Raw genomic sequence first — 8,302 nt, forward strand, 5'->3', positions numbered from 1 at the left:
CTGTCACTACACCCAACACTCGCGAGTTTAAAGCTCGTCACAGTCATCCCTTCCCAGATCCTACTCGGAATACCACAGACAAGGTTTAGACTTTCCGGATCTCAGGAATGCTGTCAATTGATTCTAGCCTATACCACGAAGACTCTGATCTCATGGAATGGAAGGCTTGGTTGTTAGGCGAGGCAACCATGCGTCATGAATCAGGAGGCTAAGAGATACGCACTAAAGCTATTGCAAGTAGAACAGAGGTGGTTGTCAGGCACGTGTTCATAGTTGAGAATGATGATGAGTGTCACGGATCATCACCTTCATCAGGTTGAAGAACGAGTGTATATCTTAGAGAAGAAGTAGGCGTGAATTGAATAGAAAAATAATAGTACTTTGCATTAATTCATGAGGAACAGCAGAGCCCTAATCTATGGTGTGTAGAAACTCTACCATTGAAAATACAAAAGTGATAATGGTCTAAGCATGGCCGAATGGCCAGCCTCAAATGTCTAAGGACTAAACGTCCAAAGATGAAAATACAATAGTAAAAGGTCCTATTTATAGATAACTAGTAGCCTAGGATTACAGAAATAAGTAATTAATGCAGAAATCCACTTCCGGGCCCACTTGGTGTGTGCTTGAGCTGAGCATTTGAAGCTTTCACGTGTAGAGACTTTTCTTGGAGTTAAACGCCAGCTTTTGTGCCAGTTCTGGCGTTTTGACGCCAGAATTTCTATGCTGAATTGGAACGCCAGTTTGGGCCATCAAATCTCGGGCAAAGTATGAACTATTATATATGGCTAGAAAGCCCAGGATGTCTACTTTCCGACGCAATTGAGAGCGTGCCAATTGGGCTTTCGTAGCTCCAGAAAATCCACTTCGAGTGCAGAGAGGTCAGAATCCAACAGCATCTGCAGTCCTTTTTCAGCCTCTGAATCAGATTTTTGCTTAGGTCCCTCAATTTCAGCCAGAAAATACCTGAAATCACAGACAAACACACAAACTCATAGTAAAGTCCAGAAATGTGATTTTTATTTAAAAACTAATAACAACATAATAAAAACTAACTAAAATATACTAAAAACATACTAAAAATAATGCCAAAAAGCATATAAATTATCCGATCATCACAACAACAAACATAAATTGTTGCTTGTCCCCAAGAAACTAAAAGTCAAATAGGATAAAAAGAATAGAATATACAATAAATTCCAAAAACATCTATGAAGTTCAGTCTTAATTAGATGAGCGGGGCTATTAGCTTTTTGCTTCTGAACAGTTTTGGCATCTCACTTTATCCTTTGAAGTTTAGAATGATTGGCTTCTATAGGAACTCAGAATTCAGATAGTATTATTGATTCCCCTAGTTCAGTATGTTGATTCTTGAACACAGCTACTTTATGAGTCTTGGCCGTGACCCTAAGCATTTTGTTTTCCAGTATTACCACCGGATACATAAATGCCACAGACACATAACTGGGTGAACCTTTTCAGATTGTGACTCAGCTTTGCTAGAGTCCCCAATTAGAGGTGTCCAGAGCTATTAATCACACTCTTTTTACTTTGGACCACAACTTTAACCGCTCAGTCTCAAGTTTTTACTTGACACCTTCACACCACAAGCACATGGTTAGGGACAGCTTGGTTTAGCCGCTTAGGCCAGTATTTTATTCCTGTGGGCGCTCCTATCCACTGATGTTCAAAGCCTTGGATCCTTTTTATTTTACCCTTGCCTTTTGGTTTAAAGGGCTATTGGCTTTTTCTGCTTGCTTTTCTTCTCTTTTTTTTTCGCCATTTTTTTCTATTCATTGCTTTTTCTTGCTTCAAGAATCATTTTTATGATTTTTTAGATCATCAATAACATTTCTCCTTTTCCATCATTCTTTCAAGAGCCAACAATTTTTTCATTCATAAACAACAAATTCAAAAAATATGCACTATTCAAGCATTCATTCAGAAAAACAAAAAGTATTGCCACCACATCAAAATAATTAAACTATTTTAAAATTCAAAATTCATGTACTTCTTTTTCTTTTTACAATTAAAAACATTTTTCATTTAAGAAAGGTGTTGGATTCATAGGAAATTCATAACTTTAAGACATAGACTCTAAGAAACTAATGATCATGTAATAAAGAAACAAACATAGATAAACATAAAGCATAAAAATTCGAAAAACAGAAAATAAAGAACAAGAACATTAAAGAACGGGTCCACTTTAGTGACGGCGGCTAGTTCTTCCTCTTGAAGATCTTATGGAGTGCTTGAGCTCCTCAATGTCTCTTCCTTGCCTTTGTTGCTCCTCTCTCATGACTCTTTGATCTTCTCTAATTTCATGAAGGAGGATGGAATGCTCTTGGTGCTCCACCCTTAGTTGTCCCATATTAGAACTTAATTCTCCTAGGGAGGTGTTAATTTTCTCCCAATAATTTTGTGGAGGAAAATGCATCCCTTGAGGTATCTCAGGAATTTCATGATGAGAAATTTCCTCATGCTCTTGTCCATGAGTGGGATCTCTTGTTTGCTCCATCCTTTTCTTAGTGATGGGCTTGTCCTCATCAATGAGGATGTCTCCCTCTATGTCAATTCCAGCTAAATTGCAAAGGTGACAAATGAGATGAGGGAAGGCTAACCTTGATAAAGTAGAGGGCTTGTTTGCTACCTTGTAGAGTTCTAGGGATATAATCTCATGAACTTCTACTTCCTCTCCAATTATAATGCTATGGATCATGATAGCCCGGTCTATAGTAACTTCAGACCGGTTGCTAGTGGGAATGATTGAGCGTTGGATGAACTCTAACCATCCCCTAGCCACGGGCTTGAGGTCATGCCTTCTTAGTTGAACCAGCTTCCCTCTTGAATCTCTCTTCCATTGAGCGCCCTTTTCACAAATGTCTATGAGAACTTGGTCCAACCTTTGATCAAAGTTGACCCTTCTAGTGTAGGGGTGTGCATCTCCTTGCATCATTGGCAAGTTGAATGCCAACCTTATATTTTCCAGACTGAAATCTAAGTATTTCCCCCGAACCATTGTAAGCCAATTCTTTGGGTCCGGGTTCACACTTTGATCATGGTTCTTATGATCCATGCATTGGCATATAACTCTTGAACATTAAGATCCCGACTTGTTGAATGGGGTTGGTGAGAACTTTCCAACCTCTTCTTCGAATCTCATGTCGGATCCCCGGATATTCACCCTTTTTGAGCTTGAAAGGGACCTCGGGAATCACTTTCTTCTTAGCCACAACTTCATAGAAGTGGTCTTGATGCACCCTTGAGATGAATCTCTCCATCTCCCATGACTCGGAGGTGGAAGCTTTTGCCTTCTCTTTCCTCTTTCTAGAGGTTTCTCCGGCCTTAGGTGCCATAAATGGTTATGGAAAAACAAAAAGCAACGCTTTTACCACACCAAACTTAGAAGGTTTGCTCATCCTCGAGCAAAAGAAGAAGGAAGAGAGTAGAGGAAGAAGAAATAGAGGAGATGGAGGGGGGGTTAGTATTTCGTCCAAGGGGGAGAAGTAGTGTTTAAGATGTGTAAAAATGAAGGAGTGAAGATGGGTTTATATAGGAGTGGATAGAGGGTTAGGTTCAGCCATGTATGGGTGGGTTTAGGAGGGAAAGTGGTTTGAATTTGAATGGTGAGGTAGGTGAGGTTTTTGATGGATGGATGTGGATTTGTAAAGGGTTTATGGAGAAAAGGGTAGGATTTGATAGGTGAGGGATTTTTGGGGAAGAGGTATTGAGGTGATTGGTGAAGGGTATTTGGGGAAGAGTATTATGAAAAGGTGTAAAGAAGAGAGAGAGTGAGTTGAGGTTGGTGGGGATCCTATGGGGTCCACAGATCCTGAGGTGTCAAGGATTTCTCATCCCTGCACCAATTAGGCTTGCAAAATGCCCTTTGCTGCCAATCCTGGCGTTAAATGCCAGGTTGCTGCCCATTTCTGGCAGTTAACGCCAGCTTCTTGCCTTTTCTGGTGTTAAACGCCATTCTGGTGACCATTTCTGGCGTTAAACACCCAGAATGGTGCCAGACTAGGCGTTTAACGCCCATTCTGCTACCCTTACTGGCGTTTAAACGCCAGTAGGCTTCTCCTCTAGGGTGTGCTATTTTTCATTTTATTTTTCAGTTTGTTTTTGCTTTTTTAATTGTTTTTGTCACTTCACATGATCATCAACCTACAGAAAATATAAAATAACAATGGAAAATATAAATTCAACATAGATAAGTAAAATTGGGTTGCCTCCCAACAAGCGCTTCTTTAATGTCAGTAGCTTGACAGTGGGCTCTCATGGAGCCTCACAGATACTCAGAGCATGATAATGGCCTCTCAACACCAAACTTAGAGTTTTGTTGTGGCCTCCCAACACCAAACTTAGAGTTTGAATGTGGGGATTTTGTTTGACTCTGCATTGAGAAAAGCTTTTCATGCTTCCTCTCCATGGTTACAGAGGGAGATCCTTGAGCTTTAAATACAAGGGAGTCCTCATTCACTTGAAGGGCCAATTCTCTTCTGTCAACATCAATCACAGCTTTTGCTGTGGCTAGGAAGGGTCTGCCAAGGATGATGGATTCATCCATACACTTCCCAGTGTCTAGGATTATGAAATCAGCAGGGATGTAGTGGCCTTCAACCTTTACCAAGACATCCTCTACAAGTCCATAAGCCTGTTTCCTTGAATTTTCTGTCATCTCTAGTGAGATTCTTGCAACTTGTACCTCAAGGATCCCTAGCTTCTCCATTACAGAGAGAGGCATAAGGTTTATACTTGACCCTAGGTCACACAGAGTCTTCTCAAAGGTCATGGTGCCTATGGTACAAGGTATTGAGAACTTTCCAGGATCCTGTCTCTTTTGAGGTAATCTCTACCTAGTCAAGTCATCCAGTTCTTTGGTGAGCAAGGGGGATTCATCCTCCCAAGTCTCATCACCAAATAACTTGGCATTTAGCTTCATGATTGCTCCAAGGTACTTAGCAACTTGTTCTTCAGTAACATCTTCATCCTCTTCAGAGAAAGAATACTCATCAGAGCTCATGAATGGAAAAAGTAAATTTAATGGAATCTCTATGGTCTCAGTGTGAACCTCAGATTCCCATGGTTCCTCATTAGGAAACTTCTTGGAGGCCAGTGGACGTCCATTGAGGTCTTCCTTAGTGGAGATCACTACCTCTTCCTCCTCTCTAGGTTCGGCTGTGTGGGTCATGTTGATGGCCTTGCACTCTCCTTTTGGATTCTCTTCTGTATTACTTGGAAGAGTACTAGGAGGGAGTTCAGTAACTTTCTTGCTCAGCTGACCCACTTGTGCCTCCAAATTTCTAATGGAGGACCTTGTTTCAGTCATGAAACTTTGAGTGGTTTTAATTAAATCAGAGACTACAGTTGCTAATTCAGAGTGGCTCTGCTTAGAATTCTCTATTTGTTGCTGAGAAGATGATGGAAAAGGCTTGCTATTGCTAAACCTATTTCTTCCACCATTATTGTTGTTGAAGCCTTGTTGAGGCCTCTGTTGATCCTTCCATGAGAGGTTTGGATGATTTCTCCATGAAGGATTATAGGTGTTTCCATAGGGTTCTCCCATGTAATTCACCTCTTCCATTGCTGGATTCTCAGGATCATAAGCTTCTTCTTCAGATGAAGCTTTTTTGGTACTGCCTGTTGCTGCTTGCATTCCAGATAAACTCTGAGAAATCATATTGACTTGCTGAGTCAATATTTTGTTCTGAGCCAATATGGCATTCAGAGTATCAATCTCAAGAACTCCTTTCTTCTGATTTGTCCCATTATTCACAGGATTCCTTTTAGAAGTGTACATGAATTGGTTATTTGCAACCATTTCAATGAGTTCCTGAGCTTCTGCAGGCGTCTTCTTCAAATGAAGAGATCCTCCAGCAGAGCTGTCCAATGACATCTTGGACAGTTCAGATAGACCATCATAGAAAATACCTATGATGCTCTATTCTGAAAGCATGTCAGAAGGACACCTTCTAATCAATTGCTTGTATCTTTCCCAGGCTTCATAGAGGGATTCACCTTCCTTCTGTCTGAAGGTTTGGACTTCCACTCTAAGCTTGCTCAATTTTTGAGGTGGAAAGAATTTTGCCAAGAAGGCATTAACTAGCTTTTTCCAAGAGTTCAGGCTTTCTTTAGGTTGTGAATCCAACCATGTTCTAGCTCTGTCTCTTACAGCAAAGGGGAAGAGCATAAGCTTGTAGACCTTGGGATCAACCCTATTGGTCTTGACAGTGTCACAGATTTGCAAGAATTCAGCTAAGAACTGATGAGGATCTTCCAATGGAAGTCCATAAAACTTGCAATTCTATTGCATCAGAGAAACTAATTGAGGCTTAAGCTCAAAGTTGTTTGCTCCAATGGCAGGGATTGAGATACTTCTCCCATAGAAGTCAGGAGTAGGTGCAGTAAAGTCACCAAGCACCTTCCTTGCATTGTTGGCATTGTTGTTGTTTTCGGATGCCATGGCTTCTTCTTGTTTGAAAAGTTCTGTTAGGTCCTCTATAGAGAGTTGTACTTTAGCTTCTCTTAGCTTTCTCTTCAAGGTCCTTTCAGGTTCAGGATCAGCTTCAACAAGAATGCCTTTGTCCTTGCTCCTGCTCATATGAAAAGAGAGGAGAAGAAAATATGAAATCCTCTATGTCTTAGTATAGAGATTCCTTGAGGTGTCAGAGGTAAATAAGAATAGAAGGAGAAGGTAGAGAAGAGAGAATTCGAACTTATCTAGAGGGATAGAGTTCGAATTGTACACTGAGGAGGAATGGTAGTCCTTTAAATAGAAAGATTTGAGAAGAGGGGAAGAATTTTTCGAAATTAAAGTAAAAAGATTTTGAAATAATTAAAAGAAATTTTAAAATTTTGGTAAATGATTTTCGAAAACTAAGATTGGGAAAGAAATTAATTGATTTTTGAAAAAGATTTTGAAATTAGAAATCACAAAGATATGATTGAAACATAATTTTGAAAAAGATGTGATTGAAAAGACATGATTGAGAAGATATGATTGAGAATCAAGTTAAAAAGAAGAAAGTTTTTAAAATTAAAGTTGATTACTTGACCAACAAGAAATTGAGAGATATGATTCTAGAATTAAAACTTTTGATCCTTTCTTAATAGGCAAGTAACATCCTGAAAATTTTGAATTAAATCACTAATTGTAGCAAGGATTTTCGAAAATAGTAATAAATAAAAAAATTGAAAAGAAATTGATTTTGAAAAGATATGATTGAAAAGATATGATTTGAAAAAAATTGATTTTGAAAAATTATGAAAATTTGGAAAAGATTTGAATTAAAAACAAAATCTTTCCTCTAGTGTCCTCCTGGCGTTAAATGCTCAGAATGGCATCCATTCTGGCGTTTAACGCCCAAAATGCTACCTTTTTGGGCATTTAACGCCCAGCCAGGTACCCTGACTGGCGTTTAAACGCCAGTTTTCCTTCTTCACTGGGCGTTTTGAACGCCCAGCTTTTTCTCTGTAATTCCTCTGCTGCATGTTCTGAATCTTCAATTCTCTGTATTATTGACTTGAAAAGACATAATTTTAAAAAAAATTTTAATTTTTAATGATGAGAAACAATAAGAAATGCAACTAAGATCAAATAAACAATGCATGCAAGACACCAAACTTAGAAGTATGTATACTAAGGACTATAACAATTTGAAAATGCATATGAGAAACAATAAAAGACACAAAACAAGAGAATTTAAAGATCAGAGCAAGGAAATCATCATGAATAACTTGAAGATCAATGAAGAACATAATGCATGTAATTTTCGAAAATTAGAAGAATGCAATTGACACCAAACTCAAAATTAGACACTAGACTCAAACAAGAAACATAAAATATATTTTTTTGGTTTTTATGATTTTATAATTTTTTTTGTAATTTTTTGAAAATTATTTGGAAAAGAAAATAAAGAGATTCAAAATTTTTAATAAGAATTCCAGGAATCATGCAATGTTAGTCTAAAACTCCAGTCCATGAATTAGACATGGCTTACTAGCCAGCCAAGCTTTCAGTGAAAGCTTCGGTCCAAAACACTAGACATGGCCAATGGCCAACCAAGCTTTAGCAAATCATTACGTTCAAAAGCAAGATTGATAGAAATCAACAAGCTCTTGTGATGATAAGTTGAAATCTCAGTCCAAAAGATTAGACATGGCTTCTCAGCCAGCCAGACTTCAACAAATCATCATAAAACTCTAGAATTCATTCTTAAAAGTTCTGAAGAACAAAATAGAAATAAAAAATATTTTTTTTGAAATTTTTCGAAAATAAAAAGGTAAAAGCTTCAACATAAAA

General features: G+C 38.4%; 1 non-coding gene across 1 annotated transcript; it reads left to right on the forward strand.

Moving 5' to 3' along the window:
- Positions 1-5,950: 5,950 nt before the first annotated feature.
- Positions 5,951-6,058, forward strand: LOC148577092 (small nucleolar RNA R71). The gene has a single exon (XR_015904140.1). It is a non-coding gene; the product is annotated as a small nucleolar RNA R71 (small nucleolar RNA).
- The last annotated feature ends 2,244 nt before the right edge of the window (positions 6,059-8,302 follow it).

Source organism: Arachis ipaensis, chromosome B1, assembly GCF_059453495.1.
Source record: "Arachis ipaensis isolate K30076 ecotype BB chromosome B1, ASM5945349v1, whole genome shotgun sequence".
In the NCBI taxonomy this organism is placed as follows: domain Eukaryota; kingdom Viridiplantae; phylum Streptophyta; class Magnoliopsida; order Fabales; family Fabaceae; genus Arachis; species Arachis ipaensis.